Below are 10,334 nucleotides of genomic sequence, written 5' to 3'. Positions count from 1 at the left end.
GAAAGATGGTAAATAAAATAAATCATAGAGGTAGCATGTTCCATGATGACACATGCTATGTAGAAAAATAAACCAATAAAGCAGAGACTAGGCATAGAGAATGCTGGGTGGGGAGTGGGAGGGTACGTTTTTAAATTTAATTTTAAAATGCACTTTAAAATTTAATGTAAACTTATTTGATAAAGATCCAAAGGAGGACAAAAAGGAGGAAATGACAGAAGTATGTGGGGAAAGCATTTCGGCAGAGGGAGCAGCAGGTGCCAGGGTCCCGGGTGGGGGCGTGCCCCCATTCAAGGTGCAGCAGCAGTCACGCGTGGAGACGTGTCTCGACTTGTGCACACAGTGGTCTGAGTTGGACCTGTGCCCCTAGCAGTCAAAACTTCCTGCTAAGCTGGCTTCCCCATCCTCCCCCAAGAAGCATCCCTCTCCTCCCTCCCGCTGCCTCCTGTCTGCTCCCCTTCCTGTAAGACATCTAGTGTCAGTTGTCTCTGCTCCACACGGCCGCCTTTGTTTAATGCGTGTGTTATTCAGAAACATCGCCAAGCGCCTCCTGTGCCGAGCACCCCGATGACGGTGACATCCTGCGTTTGTGAGTTTGGTCAGGAAAGTGCGGAGAGGGCGAGTGATTTTTCCCAGGGAAGGGCAGAGCCAGGACTCAAACCCGCGCTGGTCTGACCCCAAATCCCGCGTTTGTTGTACCCTGTGTCCCAGCCCATGTGTTGAGTTGAAAACACTGGGACACATTCTGGAAGATAGTTAGCTTCTCCTTTGGAACTCGCCTGCGATTCGAGCACCGGCCTCTAAGGAAAGCGATGCCTGGAGCAGTAGGGCTTTGGCCAGTTACGGCAGCAACCGCTCTGTGCACACGGCTCTCTCCACGGCAGCAACCGCTCTGTGCACACGGCTCTCTCCACGGCAGCAACCGCTCTGTGCACACGGCTCTCTCCACGGCAGCAGCCGCTCTGTGCACACGGCTCTCTCCACGGCAGCAGCCGCTCTGTGCACACGGCTCTCTCCACGGCAGCAGCCGCTCTGTGCACACGGCTCTCTCCACGGCAGCAGCCGCTCTGTGCACACGGCTCTCTTCACGGCAGCAGCCGCTCTGTGCACACGGCTCTCTTCACGGCAGCAGCCGCTCTGTGCACACGGCTCACTTCATGCAGCAACTGCTCTGTGCACACGGCTCTCTCCACGGCAGCAACCGCTCTGTGCACACGGCTCTCTCCACGGCAGCAGCCGCTCTGTGCACACGGCTCTCTCCACGGCAGCGACCGCTCTGTGCACACGGCTCTCTCCACGGCAGCAGCCGCTCTGTGCACATGGCTCTCTCCACGGCAGCGACCGCTCTGTGCACACGGCTCTCTCCACGGCAGCAGCCGCTCTGTGCACACGGCTCTCTCCACGGCAGCAGCCGCTCTGTGCACATGGCTCTCTCCACGGCAGCGACCGCTCTGTGCACACGGCTCTCTCCACGGCAGCAGCCGCTCTGTGCACACGGCTCTCTTCACGGCAGCAGCCGCTCTGTGCACACGGCTCACTTCATCTCGTACGGCCCTGTGAGGCCAGGATTGCTGCGTCCAGGGGAAGACAGCGAGGCTCTGACAACCCGACCGCACTCACCTGTCTGCCCAGGTGGCCTGGGCGTGGCTGGCTGCTGGTCTCCCCAGGTCCCTCATCACCTCGCTGAGTCCTGCAAAGCCCTTTGCCCTGCTCTCACCGGGGAAGATCTGCACCAGCGCTCCCCCTGAGCTGAGACCCCTGCAGCCCAGAAGCCGGTGCAGCCCCTGCAAAAGATACTGCCCAGATGGGACTTTAACCCTGGCTCCCTAACCGGAGGGGGGTTGGAGCTCCCTGGAGCTAGCCCCGCCCCCTACAAGGAGGTTTCTGGTTTGGTTTCTCAACTCAGCTGTGAGCTTCTCAGGGTGGGGTTCAAGTTCAGTCTCCTGTGTACCTCTCTAACCCCCAGGGTGACTTCCTGACCCAATCGATGCCCTCAGAGAAGGCACATTAGGTTTGTAGACAGCCATAACAAATGACCACGACTTTGTGGCTCAGAACAAGGGAAATGTGCTCTGTCACAGGTCCGCAGGCTGGAGGTCTGAAGTCACGGTGCCAGCGGGCTCGGTTCCTTCCGGGGGCTCTGGGGGCCGAGCTCCCTGCCGCTCTCCGCGCCCGGGGATGCAGGTAAGCCCCGCTCGCAGCTGCACCCTGCAGCCTCTGCCTCCGTCTTCTGCGTGTCTGCGCTACCGAAAGCTCGGCACTTGTCCACGAGGCCGAATCGGAAGAACGAGGACAAGTGTTCTGGGGAGGAGGAAAGAGAATTTGGTATTACTTTGCCAGCAAAGGGGGGAAAATGGTAGATCTTCTCGTCTCAAAATCCAAATTTCCTGAACATAAGCAGAAACACAGAGCTGTTAGAGGGAGGCCCTCGGTTCTAGGCTGCTGCGGTTGAGTATTCTAATCCTCCCGGCTCTGCCAAAGACAAAGCCTGTGACCTCCGCCGGCCTGGGATGGAGCCGTCCCTTTTAACAAAGGACTTAACCTGCCTCGGGGATGCAGGTCAGGCCGCAGTTCCCAAAAAGAATGGGGGATGTTTCAAAGAGAGAGAAAATCTGTTTTTGTTTTTCTTCGCGCCCTTCCCTGTGTTACATATCTGTGTCTTCTGTCTCTGTCTCTTTTAAGAACACAGCCATTGGATGTATAGCCCATCCTAAGACCAGGATGTTTTCATCTTGAGATCCTTAATTATGTTGGCAAAGACCCTGTTTCCAAATAAGGTCACGTTCACAGGTAAGGGGGATTAGGGCTTGGACATAACTGTTTAGGGTCACCATTCAGTGCACTACAGGTGGGAAAACGTGGGCTCAGAGCGGAACGGATTTGCTCGGGATGCCACGGTGCACTGGGGCAGCCACGGGGCTGGCTGCGGCTCTGATGCTGGGCCGGAGCTCCGTCTCCAGGCTGCACTGCCCTGGGCTCCCCAAACGCTCTGGGAGAGTGTTCAGTGAAAAGCCATCTGGAGGCTGTCTGGGCTCGGGGAAGCCTGACTTTCCGGCCCAGAGTGGCCGGAATACAACCACGGGAGGGAGTTCCGTGCCGGGGGCCGTGGCTGGCGTGCAGGCCCCGCTCTGGTGGACAGGCCACGCCACACCTGGCCACGGAGCCCTGCTCCTGTCCATGTCCCTGTGGAGGGCAGAAGCAGCCCTGGACACAGCAGGGAGGAGGCAGCACCGAGGTGCCCCTGCCCTCTGGGTCGCTTTCTTCTCGGGAGACAGTTCCTGCTCTCTTTGGGGAGAACCAGAGAACACGCATGGTGCTTCAACTGATGAATCTCACGCTGCATCCTCCGCTCTTAGAAGCTGCAGAGCAGAGTGGTTGATTCCGGCCTTGGAACACGGACCGCCTGGGCTCCAGCTCTGCCGTTGGCTGGGCGTTTGGTCTTGGGCACACTTTTGCTTCCTCATGTCCTCTCATTGGCAACACAGGACATCAGCAAACTGACCTCACAGAGTGATCAAAAGCATGAACCTAACACACAGGAAGCCCGTCTCCGCCCGACCTCACCATGGGCTTCCTGTGTGTTAGGTTCATGCTTTTGATCACTCTGTGAGGTCAGCTTTGTCATTGACCACGAGCCTGGGCTACAAATAAGTCAAGTGTCTGCTGTGACCAAATTCATATGACTCCCAGCCCTAAGTTCATCCTTGCTGGAAGATTCTCTCTTCTTCACACTAATTACATTCAGCCCCAGGGCTTTGCTTTTCTGCGCACATCAGAATCCCAGTCCATACCTTAGGAAATGGCCAGCTCTGGTTTTAAGAACTTCTAAGAGAAAAAGGTAGAGGGAATCATCTCCAGGCTGATGTCATCATTTGCATTCGGTGCTGGTTGGTGCTAACTACCAAGGAGAAAAGATGAAAAAGATGTTGGCCCTGCTCTGGTGTCACCTAGCAATGGGTAGAGAGATGGGAGAGCTCAAACTCGTCACCCGGAAGCTAAGCCCCTGTGACAGGCAGGGGCCCAACGTGACAGCGAGGACACCCCAAAGTATATTTTCTGTGGACGGCCTTCCTGAGGTACAGGGGGCAGCCTGAAAACACAAATCCAATGGGCTGGGGAGAGAACAAGGCTTGGATCCAAAGCAACAGTCGAAGATGTGACAAACTCTTGGAAACATAGAATCTGAGTGAGAATCACAGAGTGATGGATTCTAAGGTCCCAGAATCGCAGAAGAGAAAAAGACCCTAGTGTAAGGGTGAGGAACTCAGGAGGTGCTCATGGCGTGGGATGAGAAAGAATTCTCACATAAAGATGAGGATGTATGGGGGATGGTCATGATGGAGACTCAGACTTTTGGGGGGAGGGGGGGAAATGGGCATTTATTGAAACCTTAAAATCTGTACCCCCATAATATGCCAAAATAAAAAAAAATAATTAAAAAAAAAAGTGAGGGACACAGTAAAAAAAAAAAAAAAGATGAGGATGTAAAGAAGTAAAAAGCTTATTTACTTTCCAGAGAAAGAGAAGGAGAAAGAGAGAAAATAAGGGGAATGGCACAGCCGGGAGGGGCAGAGCGAGGTGGGGTCAGGAGGCCTGTGGACTTTCGCCCTTGGCCATCCCCGCAGACCCCTGGCACTGAGAGGAAGTAGCGAAGTCCCATCAGCTGAGGAAAAGCGGCTCCGGCTTTTAAAGGGTAAAAATGGCTTTTTCCCCTCTGCTGCAGACTGATAACAAGAGATAGCCGGCAGCCTTTCTTGTTTTTCTTTTTTTCCTGCTCTTAGAGACTCTCTCATCTTCTGGAATGTAGTCAGGCTCCTTTTAATTCTTGTGTCAACATCTCTGCAGCGGTAAAGAGGGGATCTCCACAGACAGTTAGTTAATCTTAAAAGAACAGCGAGTTTAAGGTTATCTGGAGACTGCGAGTTAGATGGCTTGTGTTTTTCTGTTAGATAGTTCGTGAGCAAAGCCGTCCCTTCACCTAGCTCATCCCACGCTCATTCTGGGAGGCTGCGGCTCCTCCTGGAAGATGCTCGCTATGGTGACGAGGTCATGGGGGACCCCTGCCAGCCGGCTGGAGTCCAGCTGCCCACGCTTGCAGGGGCAGTGACGTGCCCAGCCGCAGCGGGAAGGGGCAGAGCTAGGTGTGGGCTCAGGTGGCCTGGGGACTCTCACCCTTGGCCACCCCCAAAATCCACTGCATACACAAGCAGGCCTCTGGGAGCCGAGGCTACACCCCCCACTCCCCCAGCAGAGAGGAAATTCTGATACCAGGGAGGGCACTTGCCAGAGGGACCGATTCTCTGTGAGGGGCGTGGGAAGGTAGCCCCAAGGCGTCCTGAGCCCAAGCCTAGAAAGGCTAGCAGACATCCTGAAATGGACTCTTCCACTGGAGCAGAGTGGGCTGCTCAGCCCGGGCACCCAGAGCACCCAGTGACCCTCCACCCGGGCACCCAGAGCACCCAGTGACCCTCCACCTGGGAGGACCAGCCGCTGGGGAACGCGCCGCTTCACAAAGCGCTGGCCAGGGGGACCTGGACCAAATCAGCAGGGGCCAGGTCTTTCCCACCTGATGCTCGCAGAGGACCATCAGCTCACTTGTCCAGAAGAGCGCTCCCTGTATGTTTCCCTCCTTCCAGCCTCAGGGAAGCCTCCAGAAACTGCACTGCCTTTGCTACGGACAGGCAACGTAACCGGCCGGGGCGTCGGGGAACCATGTGCCCACAGCCGTAGAGACCAGCGGGACATGGGACACAGGTTAGCCCAGAGAGAGCTTCCCAGGGAATTTTCTTACTGGATCTGGTGAGGAAACGCTCTTGCTTGTACAATCCAGTAGCTAGAAGGGCACGGACTGGAATAGGCCTGAGGCTCGTTCTCTCTGTTAAGGAAAAAACCCACGTGCAGTAGAACAGGATGAGGCTGGTGCACAGATGGGGCAGAGAAGCAAGATGGGGTCCTGGTCCCTGGACCTGGGACTGCCCTAAACCTTGTGGATTCTCCTTTGATTCTGTGAGCAGATCAGTAGTTCTCAAACATTCTGTTACAACCCCAAACATACACACACACACATCAACACATGTGTGTTCCGATTGTATGTACATAGTCGCCATGAAACAATACTTGCATCCTTATTGTGTACGATACACTCTGGTATTTCCACTCTATCTCATTTCATTTCCTTTTGTTACTACTTGAGACCCAGGAAGCTGACCTCATGAGGCACCGAATTGTGCTTTGCGGCGTAAAAATCAACCGAGCTAGATCAATAGCCTCCCAGCAAATCCTTGTTTCTGCCTGTGCTAGCCCAGGATGGTCCGGTCACTTGCAACCTGCTAACTAAAACGTGAGCTAAACTCAACTTTCTGTGCCCTTCGCCTGCCCGCCCCCATCCCACCCCTGGCCGGGCTACCCCAGGGAGCCCAGTTTGCAAACTCACTTATCGTCCAGCCGCAGAACAGAGATGTAGACTTCTGTGAAGCGCTTCAGAGGAAAGAGAAGTGCACCCAGACAGGTGTGCGTTCTAACCCCACCGCGGCCGTGTCCCACACTGCGACTTGGGTCTGCTCCTTAGACTCGTGAGTGTCAGTCTTGGCAGCTATAAATCGGGCTTGTTCTTCCTGCCTCACGGAAGAGCATATGGATGAAATCAAACCGTGTGTGAGACATTCCCAGTACAGGGCTCCACGTGGAACATTTTGCACGTGGAGGTTCCCACCACTCCAACCCAGGGTGACAAACACCTGCATTTTTTTTCCTTTTATTTTATCATATTATGGGGGTACAAACATTGTTAGGGTTACATATATTGCCCCTGCCATTCCTACACCGCCCCACCCGCCGCCTTGCCAAAACATCAAGCGTGTCCAACCCCCAGGTGGTGCGCATCGCACCTATTTTGTAAATATATATTCTTCCCCTCCCCCACCCTCCCATCTGCCCGCCACCCGATAAAAGTTTTCTTTTTCTTTTTTTCCTTTTTTGACCTTTTGGTTACATTGTATATCTTTGCCTTTCCCTAGGAAGGGTTAGAGGTATTCCCTTCCCCCCCCCCCCCCCCCCCCGCAATACTCACCACAACCCTAAGATGTGTATCTTCCCCTCCCCCAAACCCTGGTGAGCACTACCACCATTTGAGCACCGTAGTTTTAATCAGTCAGCACCAATTTGATGGTGAGTAGATGTGGAGCCCATTTTCTTGATCTTGTGTCGCCTCACTTTGGATAAGGGGCTTAAGCTTAATCCAGGGCAGCATAAACGGTGCTAGCTCACTGTCATTTCTTAGAATTGAGTAGTATTCCATTGTGAGCATATACCAAATTTTACTTATCCACTCATGAATTGACGGACACTTGGGTTGTTTCCATGATCTTGCAATAGTGAATTGTGCTGCCATAAACATTCGCGTGCAGATGTCTTTGTAATAGAATGTCTTATGCTCTTTTGGGTAGATGCCCAACAATGCTATTGCTGGGTCGGATGGTATTTCTATATCTAGCTGTTTGAGGTATCTCCAAATTCTTTTCCACAAAGGCTGCACTAATTTGCAGCCCACCAGCAGTGTAGGAGTGTTCCTGTCTCTCCGCATCCTCGCCAGCATTTGTTGTTTTGGGATTTCTTGATACAAGCCATTCTCACTGGTGTTAGATGGTATCTCATTGTGGTTTTGATTTGCATTTCTCTGATGATTAGAGATGTTGAGCATATTTTTATATGTTTGCAGGCCATTATTCTGTCTTCTTTGGAAAAGTTTCTGTTCATTTCCGTTGCCCCTTTCTTAACGGGGTTGTTTGATTTTTTTCTTGTTTATTCTTTTAAGTTCTAGATAGATTCGTGTTATTAGACCTTTATCAGAAGTGTAGAGAGCAAATATTTTCTCCCACTCTGTGGGTTGTCTATTTGCTCTAATGATGGTTTCCTTAGCTGTGCAGAAACTTTTTAATTTGATGAGATCCCATTTGTTTATTTTTGATGCAGCGGTGATTGCCTTGGAAGTCTTCCTCAAAAATTCTTTGCCTAGAGCAATGTCTGATAGGGTTTTCCCAACATCTTCTTCTAGGATTCGTAAGGCTTCAGACACCTGCATTTTTAATGCAGGGTAGGAGAAGGAGCAAGGATGTCTCTCAAATCTCACATGGGAGACAAGTCCGTGTCTTCCACAGACTTGAGTAAGCGTACCGGCATGCGCGTCAACTTTGCCATTGTCAGGGTAACTCATCCGATCCTTACGAGAACCCTGGGAAGTAGACGAGGTGGAAGTAGGTGAGGGTTAGGAGTTGCTGTAGGATGAGCAGCAGGGTGTGCAGTCCTGGGGTCAGGTTCAGTGCTCCTCTCTCCCCTTGTAACGGGGGCTGTCCTGCTCCGCTCTCTGGCCTGGGCTCCCAGGGTGCTGGAATTGCTTCCAGGCAAAGCAAAGCAGGAAGGGATGGAACTTTTGCTACATTTGGCCAATTGCCCTCTCTGGGCAGTGTTTGCTCAAAAACAGTCCCGACATGCTGCAGCCAGGGAGAAGGGAAGACATTCCTGGAATCCAAGAATTTCAGGGTCAGAATGTTCTTCAAGAGCCTTTCCTCATCCTTTATGACAGTCACTGCCTGTGCCAGGGGTCTGCCAGGGGAGGTGCTGAAGGCTCACAGGGCCCTCTGGGCCTGTGGACACAGGAGCCTCATGACCTGTGCCTGCAGCACCCTGCGGTGAGCGGGCCTGCAGGACTTAGCAATGTTGACGCTCTGCTGTCAACTGCGCTGGGGTCAGAGGGGCGGGTCAGCAGGGGCTGTCTCCCATGTGCCTCAGGGCTTGGCAGCACCTCTGGGACGGGGAGGGATCTCCTGTGTGCCAACGGGGACCCCTAGGGGCAAAGAGTAGAATGTTCTATGGGATATGGAGCGAGTCAAATTGTGATAAAATACCCATACATAAAATTTACCATCTTTACCATTTTTTTTTTTTTTTGAGACAGAGTATCACTCTGTTGCCCTGAGTAGAGTGCCATAGCATCAGCCTAGCTCACTGCAACCTCGAACTCCTGGGCTCAAGCGATCCTCCTGCCTCAGCCTCCTGGAAAGCTGGGACTACAGGCATGCACCACCATGCCCGGCTAATTTTTCTATGTTTAGTAGAGAAGAGGCTCCCTCTTGCTCAGGTTAGTCTTGAACTCCTGAGCTCAAGTGATCCTCCCACTTCAGCCTCCCAGAGTGCTAGGATTATGCTGTGAGCCACTGTGCCTGGCACCCCCAAATTCTTAAGCTTAAATTAGCCCAATCCATGTCTATTGCTTGTGTTCCAAGTAACTGAATAAAATCACAACTCTGGGTGGTCCCTGAGGAGTCTGACTATCAGCGGCATGTTTCTTCAGCAACATGGATTGCAGCCTCAGCAGGGAAGTGGGGGTGAGGGAGGGAGGGACAGAGGTCCGATTCCCAGCAATCAGACTACTTGAACCAATTACTGCTCCTACCATACTCATTGGGGTTATAAGAGTTAAAACATTTGTTTGTTTATTAGCAGTAGAAATTTCCCAAGCCTTCGACATGTGCAATGGGCATCATTTTGCAACACCTCCTAATGAAATTTCCCCTCTGTCTGCAAACTGCCCCCACACCCGTTTTATTATTAGGGCTAAACCATGGAAGTCCCAGCCAGGGAGGGATGTGGGGAGCAGCCTGCCAGGATCAGGCGGGGAAAAAGGCAGGAGAGGGGTCGGGGCAAGAAATCAGAGTCAGCCCCAGCTCCTCCTGTCGTGGTCGAGCTGGTGGCAGAAGTCGGAGCCGGTCAGGAGGAAAGTATCTGCAAGGATTTGGGGGGGAGGTGACAGCAACCTCCTGAGGCAGCCACAGGACACTGGAGAAGCCCTATGGGGCGCTTAGGCAGGGAGTGGGGCTAAGACATCCCTTTGTTCCCTGCCCCCTGTCCCCCGTCCTCTTCCCAGGCCTGAGCAAGGCAGAGGAGAGACAGACCACTGGGTTGGGGCACGGTGACCCCTTGGCTGGGTAGCTAGCCTGTGCCCGGGGTTTGTGTGGGTCGTGGCTACAACAGGGTGTCCCTAGCTCCTCAAGAGCCCAGGTGTCACCAGGCCACAGAGAGCGCCAGGGTGGACTTGAACCCTGGCATTCAGGAGCCAGTGACGCCTGCCTGGCAGGAGGGGACCAGGATACCTCTCTGGGGCCAGTGGGACCCCAGAGGGCCAGCACTGCACCCACATGCCACCTCTGGGTGAGACAGTCTTTCAAGGGGAGAGAAAAGGCTCTGATAGAAAATTCGAACTTAAATCCGCCTAAATGTTGCCCACCAAATGACTGACTTTATCCCCAAAGCATGTGTTTTGCATTGCAAGATATGGG

The sequence above is a fragment of the Microcebus murinus genome, chromosome 10 (genome assembly GCF_040939455.1).
Source record: "Microcebus murinus isolate Inina chromosome 10, M.murinus_Inina_mat1.0, whole genome shotgun sequence".
In the NCBI taxonomy this organism is placed as follows: Eukaryota; Metazoa; Chordata; class Mammalia; order Primates; family Cheirogaleidae; genus Microcebus; species Microcebus murinus.
This window is presented reverse-complemented; position numbering follows the sequence as displayed.